The 19,835-nt window shown below is 46.8% G+C and overlaps 33 non-coding genes and 1 pseudogene across 33 annotated transcripts; all 34 read right to left on the reverse strand.

Moving 5' to 3' along the window:
• Positions 1-143: 143 nt before the first annotated feature.
• On the reverse strand, positions 144-262 carry LOC139685554 (5S ribosomal RNA). Its single transcript, XR_011700172.1, has one exon. It is a non-coding gene; the product is annotated as a 5S ribosomal RNA (ribosomal RNA).
• A 389-nt stretch (positions 263-651) lies between these two features.
• On the reverse strand, positions 652-770 carry LOC139685490 (5S ribosomal RNA). The gene has a single exon (XR_011700113.1). It is a non-coding gene; the product is annotated as a 5S ribosomal RNA (ribosomal RNA).
• A 389-nt stretch (positions 771-1,159) lies between these two features.
• On the reverse strand, positions 1,160-1,278 carry LOC139685519 (5S ribosomal RNA). Its single transcript, XR_011700139.1, has one exon. It is a non-coding gene; the product is annotated as a 5S ribosomal RNA (ribosomal RNA).
• A 389-nt stretch (positions 1,279-1,667) lies between these two features.
• On the reverse strand, positions 1,668-1,786 carry LOC139685531 (5S ribosomal RNA). The gene has a single exon (XR_011700151.1). It is a non-coding gene; the product is annotated as a 5S ribosomal RNA (ribosomal RNA).
• Positions 1,787-2,175: 389 nt separating this feature from the next.
• On the reverse strand, positions 2,176-2,294 carry LOC139685543 (5S ribosomal RNA). The gene has a single exon (XR_011700162.1). It is a non-coding gene; the product is annotated as a 5S ribosomal RNA (ribosomal RNA).
• A 389-nt stretch (positions 2,295-2,683) lies between these two features.
• Positions 2,684-2,802, reverse strand: LOC139685555 (5S ribosomal RNA). The gene has a single exon (XR_011700173.1). It is a non-coding gene; the product is annotated as a 5S ribosomal RNA (ribosomal RNA).
• Positions 2,803-3,191: 389 nt separating this feature from the next.
• LOC139685497 (5S ribosomal RNA) lies at positions 3,192-3,310 on the reverse strand. The gene has a single exon (XR_011700119.1). It is a non-coding gene; the product is annotated as a 5S ribosomal RNA (ribosomal RNA).
• A 389-nt stretch (positions 3,311-3,699) lies between these two features.
• LOC139685498 (5S ribosomal RNA) lies at positions 3,700-3,817 on the reverse strand. Its single transcript, XR_011700120.1, has one exon. It is a non-coding gene; the product is annotated as a 5S ribosomal RNA (ribosomal RNA).
• Positions 3,818-4,206: 389 nt separating this feature from the next.
• Positions 4,207-4,325, reverse strand: LOC139685556 (5S ribosomal RNA). The gene has a single exon (XR_011700174.1). It is a non-coding gene; the product is annotated as a 5S ribosomal RNA (ribosomal RNA).
• A 389-nt stretch (positions 4,326-4,714) lies between these two features.
• Positions 4,715-4,832, reverse strand: LOC139685499 (5S ribosomal RNA). Its single transcript, XR_011700121.1, has one exon. It is a non-coding gene; the product is annotated as a 5S ribosomal RNA (ribosomal RNA).
• Positions 4,833-5,221: 389 nt separating this feature from the next.
• On the reverse strand, positions 5,222-5,340 carry LOC139685509 (5S ribosomal RNA). Its single transcript, XR_011700130.1, has one exon. It is a non-coding gene; the product is annotated as a 5S ribosomal RNA (ribosomal RNA).
• Positions 5,341-5,729: 389 nt separating this feature from the next.
• On the reverse strand, positions 5,730-5,848 carry LOC139685557 (5S ribosomal RNA). Its single transcript, XR_011700175.1, has one exon. It is a non-coding gene; the product is annotated as a 5S ribosomal RNA (ribosomal RNA).
• Positions 5,849-6,237: 389 nt separating this feature from the next.
• On the reverse strand, positions 6,238-6,356 carry LOC139685511 (5S ribosomal RNA). Its single transcript, XR_011700131.1, has one exon. It is a non-coding gene; the product is annotated as a 5S ribosomal RNA (ribosomal RNA).
• Positions 6,357-6,745: 389 nt separating this feature from the next.
• On the reverse strand, positions 6,746-6,864 carry LOC139685512 (5S ribosomal RNA). Its single transcript, XR_011700132.1, has one exon. It is a non-coding gene; the product is annotated as a 5S ribosomal RNA (ribosomal RNA).
• Positions 6,865-7,253: 389 nt separating this feature from the next.
• Positions 7,254-7,371, reverse strand: LOC139685500 (5S ribosomal RNA). Its single transcript, XR_011700122.1, has one exon. It is a non-coding gene; the product is annotated as a 5S ribosomal RNA (ribosomal RNA).
• Positions 7,372-7,760: 389 nt separating this feature from the next.
• LOC139685513 (5S ribosomal RNA) lies at positions 7,761-7,879 on the reverse strand. Its single transcript, XR_011700133.1, has one exon. It is a non-coding gene; the product is annotated as a 5S ribosomal RNA (ribosomal RNA).
• Positions 7,880-8,268: 389 nt separating this feature from the next.
• LOC139685558 (5S ribosomal RNA) lies at positions 8,269-8,387 on the reverse strand. Its single transcript, XR_011700176.1, has one exon. It is a non-coding gene; the product is annotated as a 5S ribosomal RNA (ribosomal RNA).
• Positions 8,388-8,776: 389 nt separating this feature from the next.
• Positions 8,777-8,895, reverse strand: LOC139685514 (5S ribosomal RNA). The gene has a single exon (XR_011700134.1). It is a non-coding gene; the product is annotated as a 5S ribosomal RNA (ribosomal RNA).
• A 389-nt stretch (positions 8,896-9,284) lies between these two features.
• LOC139685515 (5S ribosomal RNA) lies at positions 9,285-9,403 on the reverse strand. The gene has a single exon (XR_011700135.1). It is a non-coding gene; the product is annotated as a 5S ribosomal RNA (ribosomal RNA).
• A 389-nt stretch (positions 9,404-9,792) lies between these two features.
• On the reverse strand, positions 9,793-9,910 carry LOC139685501 (5S ribosomal RNA). The gene has a single exon (XR_011700123.1). It is a non-coding gene; the product is annotated as a 5S ribosomal RNA (ribosomal RNA).
• Positions 9,911-10,299: 389 nt separating this feature from the next.
• LOC139685559 (5S ribosomal RNA) lies at positions 10,300-10,418 on the reverse strand. The gene has a single exon (XR_011700177.1). It is a non-coding gene; the product is annotated as a 5S ribosomal RNA (ribosomal RNA).
• Positions 10,419-10,807: 389 nt separating this feature from the next.
• LOC139685516 (5S ribosomal RNA) lies at positions 10,808-10,926 on the reverse strand. Its single transcript, XR_011700136.1, has one exon. It is a non-coding gene; the product is annotated as a 5S ribosomal RNA (ribosomal RNA).
• A 389-nt stretch (positions 10,927-11,315) lies between these two features.
• Positions 11,316-11,433, reverse strand: LOC139685502 (5S ribosomal RNA). The gene has a single exon (XR_011700124.1). It is a non-coding gene; the product is annotated as a 5S ribosomal RNA (ribosomal RNA).
• Positions 11,434-11,822: 389 nt separating this feature from the next.
• LOC139685517 (5S ribosomal RNA) lies at positions 11,823-11,941 on the reverse strand. Its single transcript, XR_011700137.1, has one exon. It is a non-coding gene; the product is annotated as a 5S ribosomal RNA (ribosomal RNA).
• Positions 11,942-12,330: 389 nt separating this feature from the next.
• Positions 12,331-12,449, reverse strand: LOC139685560 (5S ribosomal RNA). Its single transcript, XR_011700178.1, has one exon. It is a non-coding gene; the product is annotated as a 5S ribosomal RNA (ribosomal RNA).
• A 399-nt stretch (positions 12,450-12,848) lies between these two features.
• On the reverse strand, positions 12,849-12,947 carry LOC139685510 (5S ribosomal RNA; annotated as a pseudogene).
• A 5,651-nt stretch (positions 12,948-18,598) lies between these two features.
• Positions 18,599-18,717, reverse strand: LOC139685518 (5S ribosomal RNA). Its single transcript, XR_011700138.1, has one exon. It is a non-coding gene; the product is annotated as a 5S ribosomal RNA (ribosomal RNA).
• Positions 18,718-18,806: 89 nt separating this feature from the next.
• On the reverse strand, positions 18,807-18,925 carry LOC139685520 (5S ribosomal RNA). Its single transcript, XR_011700140.1, has one exon. It is a non-coding gene; the product is annotated as a 5S ribosomal RNA (ribosomal RNA).
• A 15-nt stretch (positions 18,926-18,940) lies between these two features.
• Positions 18,941-19,059, reverse strand: LOC139685521 (5S ribosomal RNA). The gene has a single exon (XR_011700141.1). It is a non-coding gene; the product is annotated as a 5S ribosomal RNA (ribosomal RNA).
• Positions 19,060-19,071: 12 nt separating this feature from the next.
• LOC139685522 (5S ribosomal RNA) lies at positions 19,072-19,190 on the reverse strand. The gene has a single exon (XR_011700142.1). It is a non-coding gene; the product is annotated as a 5S ribosomal RNA (ribosomal RNA).
• A 15-nt stretch (positions 19,191-19,205) lies between these two features.
• Positions 19,206-19,324, reverse strand: LOC139685524 (5S ribosomal RNA). The gene has a single exon (XR_011700143.1). It is a non-coding gene; the product is annotated as a 5S ribosomal RNA (ribosomal RNA).
• Positions 19,325-19,338: 14 nt separating this feature from the next.
• LOC139685525 (5S ribosomal RNA) lies at positions 19,339-19,457 on the reverse strand. Its single transcript, XR_011700144.1, has one exon. It is a non-coding gene; the product is annotated as a 5S ribosomal RNA (ribosomal RNA).
• A 16-nt stretch (positions 19,458-19,473) lies between these two features.
• LOC139685526 (5S ribosomal RNA) lies at positions 19,474-19,592 on the reverse strand. Its single transcript, XR_011700145.1, has one exon. It is a non-coding gene; the product is annotated as a 5S ribosomal RNA (ribosomal RNA).
• Positions 19,593-19,606: 14 nt separating this feature from the next.
• Positions 19,607-19,725, reverse strand: LOC139685495 (5S ribosomal RNA). The gene has a single exon (XR_011700117.1). It is a non-coding gene; the product is annotated as a 5S ribosomal RNA (ribosomal RNA).
• Positions 19,726-19,835: the final 110 nt, after the last annotated feature.

Raw genomic sequence — 19,835 nt, forward strand, 5'->3', positions numbered from 1 at the left:
GAAATGGAATGGTGTCAAAAGGGAACATACCAATTCAAAATCACGCATGCAATGTCTGGCATTGCAAAATAAATTATTTGAAAAAAATTTAAAACATCAGAGAATGCCTCAAAATACGTTCGTTTCGGAAAAAAAATATTGAAAGCCAACGGCACCCGGTGTTCCCAGGCGGTCACCCATCCAAGTACTATCCGGGCCCGATGCTGCTTAACTTCGGTGATCGGACGAGAACCGGTGAATTCAGCGTGGTATGGCCGTTGGCAATTTCAACCACTCTCGAGTCAACTATTTTAGCAATATCAAGCCCGCAAACACTTGCAACGACGCGACACGACGTCTATTTTCTTGCCCACGGCTTGCATACATCGGGCCGTCCACGACCATACTATATGATGGCGGGAGACGGAGGTAATTTGCCATCTCAAAACGAACTTTGGATAAATGTGGAAGAGATACGGGTTACTACAGCACCAATGCATTGCCCCAAGAGAGCTGGTCGCATCTAGATGAAATGGAATGGTGTCAAAAGGGAACATACCAATTCAAAATCACGCATGCAATGTCTGGCATTGCAAAATAAATTATTTGAAAAAAATTAAAAACATCAGAGAATCCCTCAAAATACGTTCGTTTCGGAAAAAAAATATTGAAAGCCAACGGCACCCGGTGTTCCCAGGCGGTCACCCATCCAAGTACTATCCGGGCCCGATGCTGCTTAACTTCGGTGATCGGACGAGAACCGGTGTATTCAGCGTGGTATGGCCGTTGGCAATTTCCACCACTCTCGAGTCAACTATTTTAGCAATATCAAGCCCGCAAACACTTGCAACGACGCGACACGACGTCTATTTTCTTGCCCACGGCTTGCATACATCGGGCCGTCCACGACCATACTATATGATGGCGGGAGACGGAGGTAATTTGCCATCTCAAAACGAACTTTGGATAAATGTGGAAGAGATACGGGTTACTACAGCACCAATGCATTGCCCCAAGAGAGCTGGTCGCATCTAGATGAAATGGAATGGTGTCAAAAGGGAACATACCAATTCAAAATCACGCATGCAATGTCTGGCATTGCAAAATAAATTATTTGAAAAAAATTAAAAACATCAGAGAATGCCTCAAAATACGTTCGTTTCGGAAAAAAAATATTGAAAGCCAACGGCACCCGGTGTTCCCAGGCGGTCACCCATCCAAGTACTATCCGGGCCCGATGCTGCTTAACTTCGGTGATCGGACGAGAACCGGTGTATTCAGCGTGGTATGGCCGTTGGCAATTTCCACCACTCTCGAGTCAACTATTTTAGCAATATCAAGCCCGCAAACACTTGCAACGACGCGACACGACGTCTATTTTCTTGCCCACGGCTTGCATACATCGGGCCGTCCACGACCATACCATATGATGGCGGGAGACGGAGGTAATTTGCCATCTCAAAACGAACTTTGGATAAATGTGGAAGAGATACGGGTTACTACAGCACCAATGCATTGCCCCAAGAGAGCTGGTCGCATCTAGATGAAATGGAATGGTGTCAAAAGGGAACATACCAATTCAAAATCACGCATGCAATGTCTGGCATTGCAAAATAAATTATTTGAAAAAAATTAAAAACATCAGAGAATGCCTCAAAATACGTTCGTTTCGGAAAAAAAATATTGAAAGCCAACGGCACCCGGTGTTCCCAGGCGGTCACCCATCCAAGTACTATCCGGGCCCGATGCTGCTTAACTTCGGTGATCGGACGAGAACCGGTGTATTCAGCGTGGTATGGCCGTTGGCAATTTCCACCACTCTCGAGTCAACTATTTTAGCAATATCAAGCCCGCAAACACTTGCAACGACGCGACACGACGTCTATTTTCTTGCCCACGGCTTGCATACATCGGGCCGTCCACGACCATACTATATGATGGCGGGAGACGGAGGTAATTTGCCATCTCAAAACGAACTTTGGATAAATGTGGAAGAGATACGGGTTACTACAGCACCAATGCATTGCCCCAAGAGAGCTGGTCGCATCTAGATGAAATGGAATGGTGTCAAAAGGGAACATACCAATTCAAAATCACGCATGCAATGTCTGGCATTGCAAAATAAATTATTTGAAAAAAATTAAAAACATCAGAGAATCCCTCAAAATACGTTCGTTTCGGAAAAAAAATATTGAAAGCCAACGGCACCCGGTGTTCCCAGGCGGTCACCCATCCAAGTACTATCCGGGCCCGATGCTGCTTAACTTCGGTGATCGGACGAGAACCGGTGTATTCAGCGTGGTATGGCCGTTGGCAATTTCCACCACTCTCGAGTCAACTATTTTAGCAATATCAAGCCCGCAAACACTTGCAACGACGCGACACGACGTCTATTTTCTTGCCCACGGCTTGCATACATCGGGCCGTCCACGACCATACTATATGATGGCGGGAGACGGAGGTAATTTGCCATCTCAAAACGAACTTTGGATAAATGTGGAAGAGATACGGGTTACTACAGCACCAATGCATTGCCCCAAGAGAGCTGGTCGCATCTAGATGAAATGGAATGGTGTCAAAAGGGAACATACCAATTCAAAATCACGCATGCAATGTCTGGCATTGCAAAATAAATTATTTGAAAAAAATTAAAAACATCAGAGAATGCCTCAAAATACGTTCGTTTCGGAAAAAAAATATTGAAAGCCAACGGCACCCGGTGTTCCCAGGCGGTCACCCATCCAAGTACTATCCGGGCCCGATGCTGCTTAACTTCGGTGATCGGACGAGAACCGGTGTATTCAGCGTGGTATGGCCGTTGGCAATTTCCACCACTCTCGAGTCAACTATTTTAGCAATATCAAGCCCGCAAACACTTGCAACGACGCGACACGACGTCTATTTTCTTGCCCACGGCTTGCATACATCGGGCCGTCCACGACCATACTATATGATGGCGGGAGACGGAGGTAATTTGCCATCTCAAAACGAACTTTGGATAAATGTGGAAGAGATACGGGTTACTACAGCACCAATGCATTGCCCCAAGAGAGCTGGTCGCATCTAGATGAAATGGAATGGTGTCAAAAGGGAACATACCAATTCAAAATCACGCATGCAATGTCTGGCATTGCAAAATAAATTATTTGAAAAAAATTAAAAACATCAGAGAATGCCTCAAAATACGTTCGTTTCGGAAAAAAAATATTGAAAGCCAACGGCACCCGGTGTTCCCAGGCGGTCACCCATCCAAGTACTATCCGGGCCCGATGCTGCTTAACTTCGGTGATCGGACGAGAACCGGTGTATTCAGCGTGGTATGGCCGTTGGCAATTTCCACCACTCTCGAGTCAACTATTTTAGCAATATCAAGCCCGCAAACACTTGCAACGACGCGACACGACGTCTATTTTCTTGCCCACGGCTTGCATACATCGGGCCGTCCACGACCATACTATATGATGGCGGGAGACGGAGGTAATTTGCCATCTCAAAACGAACTTTGGATAAATGTGGAAGAGATACGGGTTACTACAGCACCAATGCATTGCCCCAAGAGAGCTGGTCGCATCTAGATGAAATGGAATGGTGTCAAAAGGGAACATACCAATTCAAAATCACGCATGCAATGTCTGGCATTGCAAAATAAATTATTTGAAAAAAATTAAAAACATCAGAGAATGCCTCAAAATACGTTCGTTTCGGAAAAAAAATATTGAAAGCCAACGGCACCCGGTGTTCCCAGGCGGTCACCCATCCAAGTACTATCCGGGCCCGATGCTGCTTAACTTCGGTGATCGGACGAGAACCGGTGTATTCAGCGTGGTATGGCCGTGGCATTTTCCAACACTCTCGAGTCAACTATTTTAGCAATATCAAGCCCGCAAACACTTGCAACGACGCGACACGACGTCTATTTTCTTGCCCACGGCTTGCATACATCGGGCCGTCCACGACCATACTATATGATGGCGGGAGACGGAGGTAATTTGCCATCTCAAAACGAACTTTGGATAAATGTGGAAGAGATACGGGTTACTACAGCACCAATGCATTGCCCCAAGAGAGCTGGTCGCATCTAGATGAAATGGAATGGTGTCAAAAGGGAACATACCAATTCAAAATCACGCATGCAATGTCTGGCATTGCAAAATAAATTATTTGAAAAAAATTTAAAACATCAGAGAATGCCTCAAAATACGTTCGTTTCGGAAAAAAAATATTGAAAGCCAACGGCACCCGGTGTTCCCAGGCGGTCACCCATCCAAGTACTATCCGGGCCCGATGCTGCTTAACTTCGGTGATCGGACGAGAACCGGTGAATTCAGCGTGGTATGGCCGTTGGCAATTTCAACCACTCTCGAGTCAACTATTTTAGCAATATCAAGCCCGCAAACACTTGCAACGACGCGACACGACGTCTATTTTCTTGCCCACGGCTTGCATACATCGGGCCGTCCACGACCATACTATATGATGGCGGGAGACGGAGGTAATTTGCCATCTCAAAACGAACTTTGGATAAATGTGGAAGAGATACGGGTTACTACAGCACCAATGCATTGCCCCAAGAGAGCTGGTCGCATCTAGATGAAATGGAATGGTGTCAAAAGGGAACATACCAATTCAAAATCACGCATGCAATGTCTGGCATTGCAAAATAAATTATTTGAAAAAAATTAAAAACATCAGAGAATGCCTCAAAATACGTTCGTTTCGGAAAAAAAATATTGAAAGCCAACGGCACCCGGTGTTCCCAGGCGGTCACCCATCCAAGTACTATCCGGGCCCGATGCTGCTTAACTTCGGTGATCGGACGAGAACCGGTGTATTCAGCGTGGTATGGCCGTGGCATTTTCCAACACTCTCGAGTCAACTATTTTAGCAATATCAAGCCCGCAAACACTTGCAACGACGCGACACGACGTCTATTTTCTTGCCCACGGCTTGCATACATCGGGCCGTCCACGACCATACTATATGATGGCGGGAGACGGAGGTAATTTGCCATCTCAAAACGAACTTTGGATAAATGTGGAAGAGATACGGGTTACTACAGCACCAATGCATTGCCCCAAGAGAGCTGGTCGCATCTAGATGAAATGGAATGGTGTCAAAAGGGAACATACCAATTCAAAATCACGCATGCAATGTCTGGCATTGCAAAATAAATTGTTTGAAAAAAATTTAAAACATCAGAGAATGCCTCAAAATACGTTCGTTTCGGAAAAAAAATATTGAAAGCCAACGGCACCCGGTGTTCCCAGGCGGTCACCCATCCAAGTACTATCCGGGCCCGATGCTGCTTAACTTCGGTGATCGGACGAGAACCGGTGTATTCAGCGTGGTATGGCCGTTGGCAATTTCCACCACTCTCGAGTCAACTATTTTAGCAATATCAAGCCCGCAAACACTTGCAACGACGCGACACGACGTCTATTTTCTTGCCCACGGCTTGCATACATCGGGCCGTCCACGACCATACTATATGATGGCGGGAGACGGAGGTAATTTGCCATCTCAAAACGAACTTTGGATAAATGTGGAAGAGATACGGGTTACTACAGCACCAATGCATTGCCCCAAGAGAGCTGGTCGCATCTAGATGAAATGGAATGGTGTCAAAAGGGAACATACCAATTCAAAATCACGCATGCAATGTCTGGCATTGCAAAATAAATTATTTGAAAAAAATTTAAAACATCAGAGAATGCCTCAAAATACGTTCGTTTCGGAAAAAAAATATTGAAAGCCAACGGCACCCGGTGTTCCCAGGCGGTCACCCATCCAAGTACTATCCGGGCCCGATGCTGCTTAACTTCGGTGATCGGACGAGAACCGGTGAATTCAGCGTGGTATGGCCGTTGGCAATTTCAACCACTCTCGAGTCAACTATTTTAGCAATATCAAGCCCGCAAACACTTGCAACGACGCGACACGACGTCTATTTTCTTGCCCACGGCTTGCATACATCGGGCCGTCCACGACCATACTATATGATGGCGGGAGACGGAGGTAATTTGCCATCTCAAAACGAACTTTGGATAAATGTGGAAGAGATACGGGTTACTACAGCACCAATGCATTGCCCCAAGAGAGCTGGTCGCATCTAGATGAAATGGAATGGTGTCAAAAGGGAACATACCAATTCAAAATCACGCATGCAATGTCTGGCATTGCAAAATAAATTATTTGAAAAAAATTAAAAACATCAGAGAATGCCTCAAAATACGTTCGTTTCGGAAAAAAAATATTGAAAGCCAACGGCACCCGGTGTTCCCAGGCGGTCACCCATCCAAGTACTATCCGGGCCCGATGCTGCTTAACTTCGGTGATCGGACGAGAACCGGTGTATTCAGCGTGGTATGGCCGTTGGCAATTTCCACCACTCTCGAGTCAACTATTTTAGCAATATCAAGCCCGCAAACACTTGCAACGACGCGACACGACGTCTATTTTCTTGCCCACGGCTTGCATACATCGGGCCGTCCACGACCATACCATATGATGGCGGGAGACGGAGGTAATTTGCCATCTCAAAACGAACTTTGGATAAATGTGGAAGAGATACGGGTTACTACAGCACCAATGCATTGCCCCAAGAGAGCTGGTCGCATCTAGATGAAATGGAATGGTGTCAAAAGGGAACATACCAATTCAAAATCACGCATGCAATGTCTGGCATTGCAAAATAAATTATTTGAAAAAAATTTAAAACATCAGAGAATGCCTCAAAATACGTTCGTTTCGGAAAAAAAATATTGAAAGCCAACGGCACCCGGTGTTCCCAGGCGGTCACCCATCCAAGTACTATCCGGGCCCGATGCTGCTTAACTTCGGTGATCGGACGAGAACCGGTGTATTCAGCGTGGTATGGCCGTTGGCAATTTCCACCACTCTCGAGTCAACTATTTTAGCAATATCAAGCCCGCAAACACTTGCAACGACGCGACACGACGTCTATTTTCTTGCCCACGGCTTGCATACATCGGGCCGTCCACGACCATACTATATGATGGCGGGAGACGGAGGTAATTTGCCATCTCAAAACGAACTTTGGATAAATGTGGAAGAGATACGGGTTACTACAGCACCAATGCATTGCCCCAAGAGAGCTGGTCGCATCTAGATGAAATGGAATGGTGTCAAAAGGGAACATACCAATTCAAAATCACGCATGCAATGTCTGGCATTGCAAAATAAATTATTTGAAAAAAATTAAAAACATCAGAGAATGCCTCAAAATACGTTCGTTTCGGAAAAAAAATATTGAAAGCCAACGGCACCCGGTGTTCCCAGGCGGTCACCCATCCAAGTACTATCCGGGCCCGATGCTGCTTAACTTCGGTGATCGGACGAGAACCGGTGTATTCAGCGTGGTATGGCCGTGGCATTTTCCAACACTCTCGAGTCAACTATTTTAGCAATATCAAGCCCGCAAACACTTGCAACGACGCGACACGACGTCTATTTTCTTGCCCACGGCTTGCATACATCGGGCCGTCCACGACCATACTATATGATGGCGGGAGACGGAGGTAATTTGCCATCTCAAAACGAACTTTGGATAAATGTGGAAGAGATACGGGTTACTACAGCACCAATGCATTGCCCCAAGAGAGCTGGTCGCATCTAGATGAAATGGAATGGTGTCAAAAGGGAACATACCAATTCAAAATCACGCATGCAATGTCTGGCATTGCAAAATAAATTGTTTGAAAAAAATTTAAAACATCAGAGAATGCCTCAAAATACGTTCGTTTCGGAAAAAAAATATTGAAAGCCAACGGCACCCGGTGTTCCCAGGCGGTCACCCATCCAAGTACTATCCGGGCCCGATGCTGCTTAACTTCGGTGATCGGACGAGAACCGGTGTATTCAGCGTGGTATGGCCGTTGGCAATTTCCACCACTCTCGAGTCAACTATTTTAGCAATATCAAGCCCGCAAACACTTGCAACGACGCGACACGACGTCTATTTTCTTGCCCACGGCTTGCATACATCGGGCCGTCCACGACCATACTATATGATGGCGGGAGACGGAGGTAATTTGCCATCTCAAAACGAACTTTGGATAAATGTGGAAGAGATACGGGTTACTACAGCACCAATGCATTGCCCCAAGAGAGCTGGTCGCATCTAGATGAAATGGAATGGTGTCAAAAGGGAACATACCAATTCAAAATCACGCATGCAATGTCTGGCATTGCAAAATAAATTATTTGAAAAAAATTTAAAACATCAGAGAATGCCTCAAAATACGTTCGTTTCGGAAAAAAAATATTGAAAGCCAACGGCACCCGGTGTTCCCAGGCGGTCACCCATCCAAGTACTATCCGGGCCCGATGCTGCTTAACTTCGGTGATCGGACGAGAACCGGTGAATTCAGCGTGGTATGGCCGTTGGCAATTTCAACCACTCTCGAGTCAACTATTTTAGCAATATCAAGCCCGCAAACACTTGCAACGACGCGACACGACGTCTATTTTCTTGCCCACGGCTTGCATACATCGGGCCGTCCACGACCATACTATATGATGGCGGGAGACGGAGGTAATTTGCCATCTCAAAACGAACTTTGGATAAATGTGGAAGAGATACGGGTTACTACAGCACCAATGCATTGCCCCAAGAGAGCTGGTCGCATCTAGATGAAATGGAATGGTGTCAAAAGGGAACATACCAATTCAAAATCACGCATGCAATGTCTGGCATTGCAAAATAAATTATTTGAAAAAAATTAAAAACATCAGAGAATCCCTCAAAATACGTTCGTTTCGGAAAAAAAATATTGAAAGCCAACGGCACCCGGTGTTCCCAGGCGGTCACCCATCCAAGTACTATCCGGGCCCGATGCTGCTTAACTTCGGTGATCGGACGAGAACCGGTGTATTCAGCGTGGTATGGCCGTTGGCAATTTCCACCACTCTCGAGTCAACTATTTTAGCAATATCAAGCCCGCAAACACTTGCAACGACGCGACACGACGTCTATTTTCTTGCCCACGGCTTGCATACATCGGGCCGTCCACGACCATACTATATGATGGCGGGAGACGGAGGTAATTTGCCATCTCAAAACGAACTTTGGATAAATGTGGAAGAGATACGGGTTACTACAGCACCAATGCATTGCCCCAAGAGAGCTGGTCGCATCTAGATGAAATGGAATGGTGTCAAAAGGGAACATACCAATTCAAAATCACGCATGCAATGTCTGGCATTGCAAAATAAATTATTTGAAAAAAATTTAAAACATCAGAGAATGCCTCAAAATACGTTCGTTTCGGAAAAAAAATATTGAAAGCCAACGGCACCCGGTGTTCCCAGGCGGTCACCCATCCAAGTACTATCCGGGCCCGATGCTGCTTAACTTCGGTGATCGGACGAGAACCGGTGTATTCAGCGTGGTATGGCCGTTGGCAATTTCCACCACTCTCGAGTCAACTATTTTAGCAATATCAAGCCCGCAAACACTTGCAACGACGCGACACGACGTCTATTTTCTTGCCCACGGCTTGCATACATCGGGCCGTCCACGACCATACTATATGATGGCGGGAGACGGAGGTAATTTGCCATCTCAAAACGAACTTTGGATAAATGTGGAAGAGATACGGGTTACTACAGCACCAATGCATTGCCCCAAGAGAGCTGGTCGCATCTAGATGAAATGGAATGGTGTCAAAAGGGAACATACCAATTCAAAATCACGCATGCAATGTCTGGCATTGCAAAATAAATTATTTGAAAAAAATTAAAAACATCAGAGAATGCCTCAAAATACGTTCGTTTCGGAAAAAAAATATTGAAAGCCAACGGCACCCGGTGTTCCCAGGCGGTCACCCATCCAAGTACTATCCGGGCCCGATGCTGCTTAACTTCGGTGATCGGACGAGAACCGGTGTATTCAGCGTGGTATGGCCGTGGCATTTTCCAACACTCTCGAGTCAACTATTTTAGCAATATCAAGCCCGCAAACACTTGCAACGACGCGACACGACGTCTATTTTCTTGCCCACGGCTTGCATACATCGGGCCGTCCACGACCATACTATATGATGGCGGGAGACGGAGGTAATTTGCCATCTCAAAACGAACTTTGGATAAATGTGGAAGAGATACGGGTTACTACAGCACCAATGCATTGCCCCAAGAGAGCTGGTCGCATCTAGATGAAATGGAATGGTGTCAAAAGGGAACATACCAATTCAAAATCACGCATGCAATGTCTGGCATTGCAAAATAAATTATTTGAAAAAAATTTAAAACATCAGAGAATGCCTCAAAATACGTTCGTTTCGGAAAAAAAATATTGAAAGCCAACGGCACCCGGTGTTCCCAGGCGGTCACCCATCCAAGTACTATCCGGGCCCGATGCTGCTTAACTTCGGTGATCGGACGAGAACCGGTGAATTCAGCGTGGTATGGCCGTTGGCAATTTCAACCACTCTCGAGTCAACTATTTTAGCAATATCAAGCCCGCAAACACTTGCAACGACGCGACACGACGTCTATTTTCTTGCCCACGGCTTGCATACATCGGGCCGTCCACGACCATACTATATGATGGCGGGAGACGGAGGTAATTTGCCATCTCAAAACGAACTTTGGATAAATGTGGAAGAGATACGGGTTACTACAGCACCAATGCATTGCCCCAAGAGAGCTGGTCGCATCTAGATGAAATGGAATGGTGTCAAAAGGGAACATACCAATTCAAAATCACGCATGCAATGTCTGGCATTGCAAAATAAATTATTTGAAAAAAATTAAAAACATCAGAGAATCCCTCAAAATACGTTCGTTTCGGAAAAAAAATATTGAAAGCCAACGGCACCCGGTGTTCCCAGGCGGTCACCCATCCAAGTACTATCCGGGCCCGATGCTGCTTAACTTCGGTGATCGGACGAGAACCGGTGTATTCAGCGTGGTATGGCCGTTGGCAATTTCCACCACTCTCGAGTCAACTATTTTAGCAATATCAAGCCCGCAAACACTTGCAACGACGCGACACGACGTCTATTTTCTTGCCCACGGCTTGCATACATCGGGCCGTCCACGACCATACTATATGATGGCGGGAGACGGAGGTAATTTGCCATCTCAAAACGAACTTTGGATAAATGTGGAAGAGATACGGGTTACTACAGCACCAATGCATTGCCCCAAGAGAGCTGGTCGCATCTAGATGAAATGGAATGGTGTCAAAAGGGAACATACCAATTCAAAATCACGCATGCAATGTCTGGCATTGCAAAATAAATTATTTGAAAAAAATTAAAAACATCAGAGAATGCCTCAAAATACGTTCGTTTCGGAAAAAAAATATTGAAAGCCAACGGCACCCGGTGTTCCCAGGCGGTCACCCATCCAAGTACTATCCGGGCCCGATGCTGCTTAACTTCGGTGATCGGACGAGAACCGGTGTATTCAGCGTGGTATGGCCGTGGCATTTTCCAACACTCTCGAGTCAACTATTTTAGCAATATCAAGCCCGCAAACACTTGCAACGACGCGACACGACGTCTATTTTCTTGCCCACGGCTTGCATACATCGGGCCGTCCACGACCATACTATATGATGGCGGGAGACGGAGGTAATTTGCCATCTCAAAACGAACTTTGGATAAATGTGGAAGAGATACGGGTTACTACAGCACCAATGCATTGCCCCAAGAGAGCTGGTCGCATCTAGATGAAATGGAATGGTGTCAAAAGGGAACATACCAATTCAAAATCACGCATGCAATGTCTGGCATTGCAAAATAAATTGTTTGAAAAAAATTTAAAACATCAGAGAATGCCTCAAAATACGTTCGTTTCGGAAAAAAAATATTGAAAGCCAACGGCACCCGGTGTTCCCAGGCGGTCACCCATCCAAGTACTATCCGGGCCCGATGCTGCTTAACTTCGGTGATCGGACGAGAACCGGTGTATTCAGCGTGGTATGGCCGTTGGCAATTTCCACCACTCTCGAGTCAACTATTTTAGCAATATCAAGCCCGCAAACACTTGCAACGACGCGACACGACGTCTATTTTCTTGCCCACGGCTTGCATACATCGGGCCGTCCACGACCATACTATATGATGGCGGGAGACGGAGGTAATTTGCCATCTCAAAACGAACTTTGGATAAATGTGGAAGAGATACGGGTTACTACAGCACCAATGCATTGCCCCAAGAGAGCTGGTCGCATCTAGATGAAATGGAATGGTGTCAAAAGGGAACATACCAATTCAAAATCACGCATGCAATGTCTGGCATTGCAAAATAAATTATTTGAAAAAAATTTAAAACATCAGAGAATGCCTCAAAATACGTTCGTTTCGGAAAAAAAATATTGAAAGCCAACGGCACCCGGTGTTCCCAGGCGGTCACCCATCCAAGTACTATCCGGGCCCGATGCTGCTTAACTTCGGTGATCGGACGAGAACCGGTGAATTCAGCGTGGTATGGCCGTTGGCAATTTCAACCACTCTCGAGTCAACTATTTTAGCAATATCAAGCCCGCAAACACTTGCAACGACGCGACACGACGTCGATTTTCTTGCCCACGGCTTGCATACATCGGGCCGTCCACGACCATACTATATGATGGCGGGAGACGGAGGTAATTTGCCATCTCAAAACGAACTTTGGATAAATGTGGAAGAGATACGGGTTACTACAGCACCAATGCATTGCCCCAAGAGAGCTGGTCGCATCTAGATGAAATGGAATGGTGTCAAAAGGGAACATACCAATTCAAAATCACGCATGCAATGTCTGGCATTGCAAAATAAATTATTTGAAAAAAATTAAAAACATCAGAGAATCCCTCAAAATACGTTCGTTTCGGAAAAAAAATATTGAAAGCCAACGGCACCCGGTGTTCCCAGGCGGTCACCCATCCAAGTACTATCCGGGCCCGATGCTGCTTAACTTCGGTGATCGGACGAGAACCGGTGTATTCAGCGTGGTATTTTTTTTTTTTTTTTTATTGCATGTATTTCCATTCACAGACATAGTTATTTAACACCATGTGCACCATCTTAAGCGTGCATAAGACCACAGATTGAACATTTTCACAATTGAACAATTCTAAACAAAGGATGATATAAGTATGAACCACTTATGAACTATAAGCATTCGGAAAGTGTTCACCGTCACATAACTTAGGGAACATTTTCCTTACTTGAATTAACAATACAAGATCCTTTATAGGGAACAAAATGATTACAATGAAATCAAGCCAATTATAAATAGTCAAATTTTTTTTAAACATCCCCTTTGCGTCTTTTTTTCACAGTTAAACATTAATGATACATTGTTTACATTATTATCTGCTCTTATTTATTGAACGTATTCCCTTTATTCACATACTTGTTATCGGTAATATATTTCCTTGCATACATGACAGTTTACATTGAGTCCAAGACCAATTTTCTTTAAACTTGTTATTCTTTCATGACTTCTTTTTTTACCATTTGTTCTACTTTCTTCCAATATGGCTGTAATCGGCCCGGTAGGTTTTTGCTCTCTTTTTTCACTTGTTCCCACCAACTTTCTATATCTATTTTAACCCACTTGTGTACCGTAAGAAGGTGCTGTCCAATCAGCCAGCACATTGTTTCCATTTTCACGCGGGGAAAGATGTTGAAATCCAGAATCATCATATTCCTATTTCCTATCTCCTTTTCTCCAAAGGTGTTTAATTCTCTAAATGTTCTTTTTATTAGGCACCACCTCCTCCTTGAGATGGTGCATTCGAACACCCTGTGGTCTTGTGTGTCGGCTTTGTCACAGTATTCGCATTCGTTCCTGCTTGTTAGATACATGTTTTGTTTCACTTGCTGGGTGGTCACTATATAGTTTGCGAATAGGAATAGGACGCTCTTTGTCCTTAGGGTCATGGCTATTTCGTTGATGTTCTTCCACACTCTCTTCCAATTTACCGATAGGATGTGCTTTTCGATGTTGATTCGGTGGTTGTCGTCGCTTCTGAGTTGTCGGTAAAGGCACTTGGTGGTGGCTGTCACTCCTCTCGGCATCTTTTCTACTAAGTCCTTAACTTTCCTGATAGTTTTCATCAGCAGTCTATCCTGCCCTGGTGCACCCCATGCCGCCTTTAGCAGATCTTTTGAATGTTGACAGTCGTCGGATAGGATGTTTATTACTGTCTTTGCATAGAGTGCCAGGGCTTTGTCCCGCACGTCGATCAGCCCTAGGCCCCCCTTCCCCTTGGGTAGACAGGCCTGGCTCTTTGCTACTCTTAGCAAATGCCCTCCCCAAAGGTATTGCGTTGCTATTTTCGTCAATAGAGCCCCATGTTTTTCTGGCAACGGGAAAATCAGTGCGGCGTACCATGCCTTGGATAATAACAATGCGTTTATCGCAAGGACTTTCTGATGTATGTTTAGGTCCCTGTCTCTCAATTGCGCTAATGTTCCTTTTATCATTCTCGTTGCCTTTTCCCATACTGCGTTTGTCGTCTCCGTGGAAGTCCTACTCCATGGAATGCCCAGAATGTCCATCGAGGTCACCTCTTTCCATTCACTGGTCGCGGTGAAGTCGGCGTCTTTTATTGTCAAGGCCTTTGTCTTTTCCATGTTTACTTTTTGCCCGCTTTCCTCCTCATATTCCTTTAATGATTTCCCTATTACATGAATTTCCGCTTGATCTTGGGCGAAGATCGTTACGTCGTCCGCATAAGCCACCGCGGACACTTTTCCGTTCCCCGCCGGGATTCCTTTAATGTTTCTGCGAAGACTATGTAGCAGGGGCTCCAGTGATATAGAGAACAGAAGCATCGAAAGCGGACAGCCTTGTCTGATTGATCTTCTCACGGGGAACGACTTTGTTTCGGCCCCCGCGCTCAATTTTACTTTCGACGTGATGTTGTTCGTGAACATTTTTATTGTATTCAAAAACTTTTCGGGGAATCCCATCCTCTTTAATGTGTTCAATACGTGGTTTATGTTCACCCTGTCGAAAGCCTTCTCAATATCTACCGCTACCAGTTTAAGGCCCGCGCCCTGCCTGCTCTCGTGGCTCGCGATTGCGTCTCTGATCGTTGTCAGCGCCGTTACAATGTTCCTCCCCTTTCCTACTATGTGTTGGTCTGGCCCGATTATCTTTTCCACGGCTTCGTTGAGTCTGGTTTTAACGATTTTAGCTACTACCTTGTAATCGGCGTTGAGGAGGGTGATGGGTCTGTAGTCATTTAGGCTCCTTGGCTCTTTTCTTTTCGGCACTAGGACAATTTTCCCCTCTCTTTGGGTCGTGGTGAGGGTGCCATTTTGGAGGATGTTCTCTATCGCTGGAATGATTAAATCCTTCAGCTCTTCCCAGAATTCTACGTAGAATTCAAAAGGGATACCGTCGGTACCCGGGGACCTCCCCTTGGGGAGCCATCTCATAGCATCCTCGCACTCCTCCCTTGTGATTCTTTCCGCCATCCTCTCTGCCACCTCCACTGGCAGTTGGGGGAGTGGCGTGAGATTTTCTGTCTCTTCCTTGAGTGATGTGTCCTCCCCAGAAAGGAGAGTCTCAAAATGGTGGCATACATGCTCTATGATTTCTCTCTCTTCTTTTAACCTCGTTCCGTTCTCGTTCAAAATGCCGTTTTTGAGTAAGTTGTTGGCGCAATCCTTTAACCTCCTCCCCAGATAATACACCGAGGCATGTTCTTCTGGCAAACATATTTTGCTTCTGTGCCATGTTGATATTTTCGCCCTTTCCTCTTCCATTCCGAAGATTTTCCTTTTTAGTTCTTTTATCTCCCCCCAGTTGCTCCGTTCCCTTTCTCTCGTCTTTAGGCTCTCCTCGAGCGCTTCTCTGTAAAAAGCCATGGTTTCCCTGATTTCTTCGGCTCTCTCCCTGTGCAGTTGTGCGAAAAGGTTTCTTATTTTTACTTTGGAGTTTTCCCACCTTTCGCTTGGATCCAATCCTCTCCAGCTTTCCTCCCATCGCTGGATGTTTTCTTTCAGTATGGCTCTGGTGTCTTTCTCATATAGCAGCTCGACGTTCATCCTCCACTCCTTTTTCCTTGGCTGATGCCTCGTCCTGCTTTGGGATCCATCGACCGATATAATAACTGCGCAGTGGTCGGAGCATGCCACTGGAAGAACCGCATAGGAGGATATATGGGTTTTCAAGTCGTAGGATGCGTAAAAGCGGTCCTGCCTTGTTGCCCATTTGTCGCCGTAGATGGTGTACGGAAGGTTATCTTTTGTGCTTGTTAATCTGTTTGCGTCAGTGGCTCTGAGGTTTTTAACTATCGATTTTAGGGGACCACACAGTGGGTATTTTGCTCCTCCTCCATCGTTGTTTTGGCTATCTTTCTCGTCTATGATTGCGTTAAAATCACCCCCTAACAGTGCCATTCCTTGGAAGTCGCTCAGCAGGGGCAGGAGGTCCCGCGAGTAAAATTCCCTCCTCTCCTGAAGTTTCCTGGTGCCGGCCGGGCCGTACACATTTATTATCCTTATCCCAAGGATCGTCATGGCCATCGCCCTCCCGGATGGTAGCATTGTCATTTTTTCTCCGGTGATGTTTCTTTTTAACATGATCGCAGTGCCTCTTTCCCGCTCTTGGTTGTTTATATAGATCTCCGCCGGGCCCGTTTCCCAATGTACACTCACCATGACCTCTTGCAATAGTAGGATGTCCAGGTCTTCTCTTTTAAATAGGTCGAATACTTTTTCTATTCTGTTTTTACTTGTAACCCCACATACATTAAGCGTGCCTATTCTCAATTTTGGGTTCAATGTGTAATTCATTGGGATTCCGGATTCGGGGTTCCCATTTGCTTCCCCTTATCATTCCCTGTATTTTTTGCATCCCTTTTCCATTTGGCTTCCTTCATATATGCGTACCTCACCGCTATCTCCTGGAGTCCGACGCTTAGGCTGTTCTTTCCTTTGTCCTTCTTCTTCGTCTTCTGTCTCTGCTCGGTCGTTTCCGCCTTGCCCCCTCTCCCGGATCTCCTCGGGGCCTCGTCCTGGTCCCCGGTGTCGCTGCTCCCGTTGTCCTTGGCGTCGGAGTCCTCGCTCTCGTCCCCGCCGAGCCCAAACTTCCTCCCGCTGTCATCCTCGCCACCACCGCGCTTCCGACGTCCCTCCACCTCCCTCCAGGGGTGACCGCTGGTCGACGCGTTGTCCTCCGGGTCTTCTTCCCTCCTCCGCTCCTCAGCCTCTTCCTCATGCTGTTTGCCCTCCCCTTCGCGTAACGTCACAGATAACCCTTTCCCGAGACCCTTGTCGCTAAAAGGGGTTACCATGTCTAGATTTCTTCCTATTTGCTTCTCTTGCGCCATGACCAATTTCTTGTCTTCCCCCGCAAGCCGTCGATCACCGCCCTCGATTGAATCGGGTTCTCCGGTTTCTTTTGATTCTTCTTCTACTGCTACGGCCATTTTGATTCCTCCCCCATTATTCCCCTCTTGAATCTTACTCTGATCTGCACAGGGATCACACCTTTCCTCCCTCGTGATGGTTGATCTCTCCGTTTCCTTTCCACGGGCTACGTCTATCGATATCCTTTTCCCCCGCCCTCTCGTGTTCGACCCTTTCCTCCTCTTTCTCCCGTTTCCCGCTCCCTCGGCAATAGCGTCGTTTCCGGCGACGTCTTCCTCGCTCGACGTTCCTGGGTGGTAGGTTGGTCCTTCCTTCTCCCTGCGTTTCTCTACCCTCATCCTTGGGTTGACCTCCTCCTCCTGCTCCAAGGGAATCTCCTCCACTCCTCGGTCCTCTTCCATTCTCGTCGGCAGCACCGCCTCCTCTTCTGCCGCTTGCTTTTTCCCCCTCAGTGCGTCGGCGTACGCCGTGATTGTGGTTGGCATTGTGCAATTCAATCGCAGATGGTTTGTGCTTCCGCATCTCGAGCACGTTTGCTGTTGTCCCTCGTAGTGTATGACCGCCCTGTGACCAGCTATCGGGATATATGACGGAATCGGGGACTTTAAATACATTTTCACATTCCGCGTTCCAGTGCTGATCGGGTATAGCCCAGGGCCTATCCATTTGTTTACCGCGTATGATACCACTCTTCCATATTTGCCTAATTCCGTCTCCACCTCGAATTTTGGGATTTCTGGGGGGAGCCCCACCACCTTAACAAAGCTTGCCCTGCTAGACGCTGACTCCAACGTCGCCGTTCCACGCTTTTCGGCTACTGATGGGAAGTCAACTGGCCCCCCTTTCGACCTCAAAAGATTTTCAACTAATTCTTCGTTTATAAGTTTCACATAAATGGATTTTCTTGTAATTCCAAATTGTATGGCCACTAAATCTTCCAACTTAAGCCCGAGCTCGACACCGATGAACCGATGGACCTCTAGGGCGGTAGCACTTTCTTTTAAGTCATTTAGACTTATTATTAGAGTTGCCTTCCTATCGTAAGGCATTTCGAATTGGCTGACTTTATAACACACGTCAAGCCCTAATAAGGGCTAACTCAAAATAAGCAGCACTTTTCATACACAAAACGCTTTGACGCATATATCAAAGCGCTTTACGAAATTCTCGTTTCCCGGCGATCGAAGCCTCGAACGCCGGGGATAGCACGCACACAGAACCGAAACACAGACACGTCCTCACTCTTCGAACGCTCACACCGGACCAAAAATATTGAAAGCCAACGGCACCCGGTGTTCCCAGGCGGTCACCCATCCAAGTACTATCCGGGCCCGATGCTGCTTAACTTCGGTGATCGGACGAGAACCGGTGTATTCAGCGTGGTATGGCCGTTGGCGCATAAATCGTTGTAACATGGGCTATAGTCTCGCTTCTGTATTTCGCCTCTTATCCCCCAGGCTACTGGGTTTCTTAAAAAATATTGAAAGCCAACGGCACCCGGTGTTCCCAGGCGGTCACCCATCCAAGTACTATCCGGGCCCGATGCTGCTTAACTTCGGTGATCGGACGAGAACCGGTGTATTCAGCGTGGTATGGCCGTTGGCAAAAAAAATATTGAAAGCCAACGGCACCCGGTGTTCCCAGGCGGTCACCCATCCAAGTACTATCCGGGCCCGATGCTGCTTAACTTCGGTGATCGGACGAGAACCGGTGTATTCAGCGTGGTATGGCCGTTGGCAAAAATATTGAAAGCCAACGGCACCCGGTGTTCCCAGGCGGTCACCCATCCAAGTACTATCCGGGCCCGATGCTGCTTAACTTCGGTGATCGGACGAGAACCGGTGTATTCAGCGTGGTATGGCCGTTGGCGAAAAAAATATTGAAAGCCAACGGCACCCGGTGTTCCCAGGCGGTCACCCATCCAAGTACTATCCGGGCCCGATGCTGCTTAACTTCGGTGATCGGACGAGAACCGGTGTATTCAGCGTGGTATGGCCGTTGGCAAAAAAATATTGAAAGCCAACGGCACCCGGTGTTCCCAGGCGGTCACCCATCCAAGTACTATCCGGGCCCGATGCTGCTTAACTTCGGTGATCGGACGAGAACCGGTGTATTCAGCGTGGTATGGCCGTTGGCAAAAAAAAATATTGAAAGCCAACGGCACCCGGTGTTCCCAGGCGGTCACCCATCCAAGTACTATCCGGGCCCGATGCTGCTTAACTTCGGTGATCGGACGAGAACCGGTGTATTCAGCGTGGTATGGCCGTTGGCAAAAAAATATTGAAAGCCAACGGCACCCGGTGTTCCCAGGCGGTCACCCATCCAAGTACTATCCGGGCCCGATGCTGCTTAACTTCGGTGATCGGACGAGAACCGGTGTATTCAGCGTGGTATGGCCGTGGCCGTTGGCAATTTCCACCACTCTCGAGTCAACTATTTTAGCAATATCAAGCCCGCAAACACTTGCAACGACGCGACACGACGTCTATTTTCTTGCCCACGGCTTGCATACAT

The sequence above is a fragment of the Hetaerina americana genome, unplaced genomic scaffold (genome assembly GCF_022747635.1).
Source record: "Hetaerina americana unplaced genomic scaffold, ioHetAmer1.1.p SCAF_1156, whole genome shotgun sequence".
In the NCBI taxonomy this organism is placed as follows: Eukaryota; Metazoa; Arthropoda; class Insecta; order Odonata; family Calopterygidae; genus Hetaerina; species Hetaerina americana.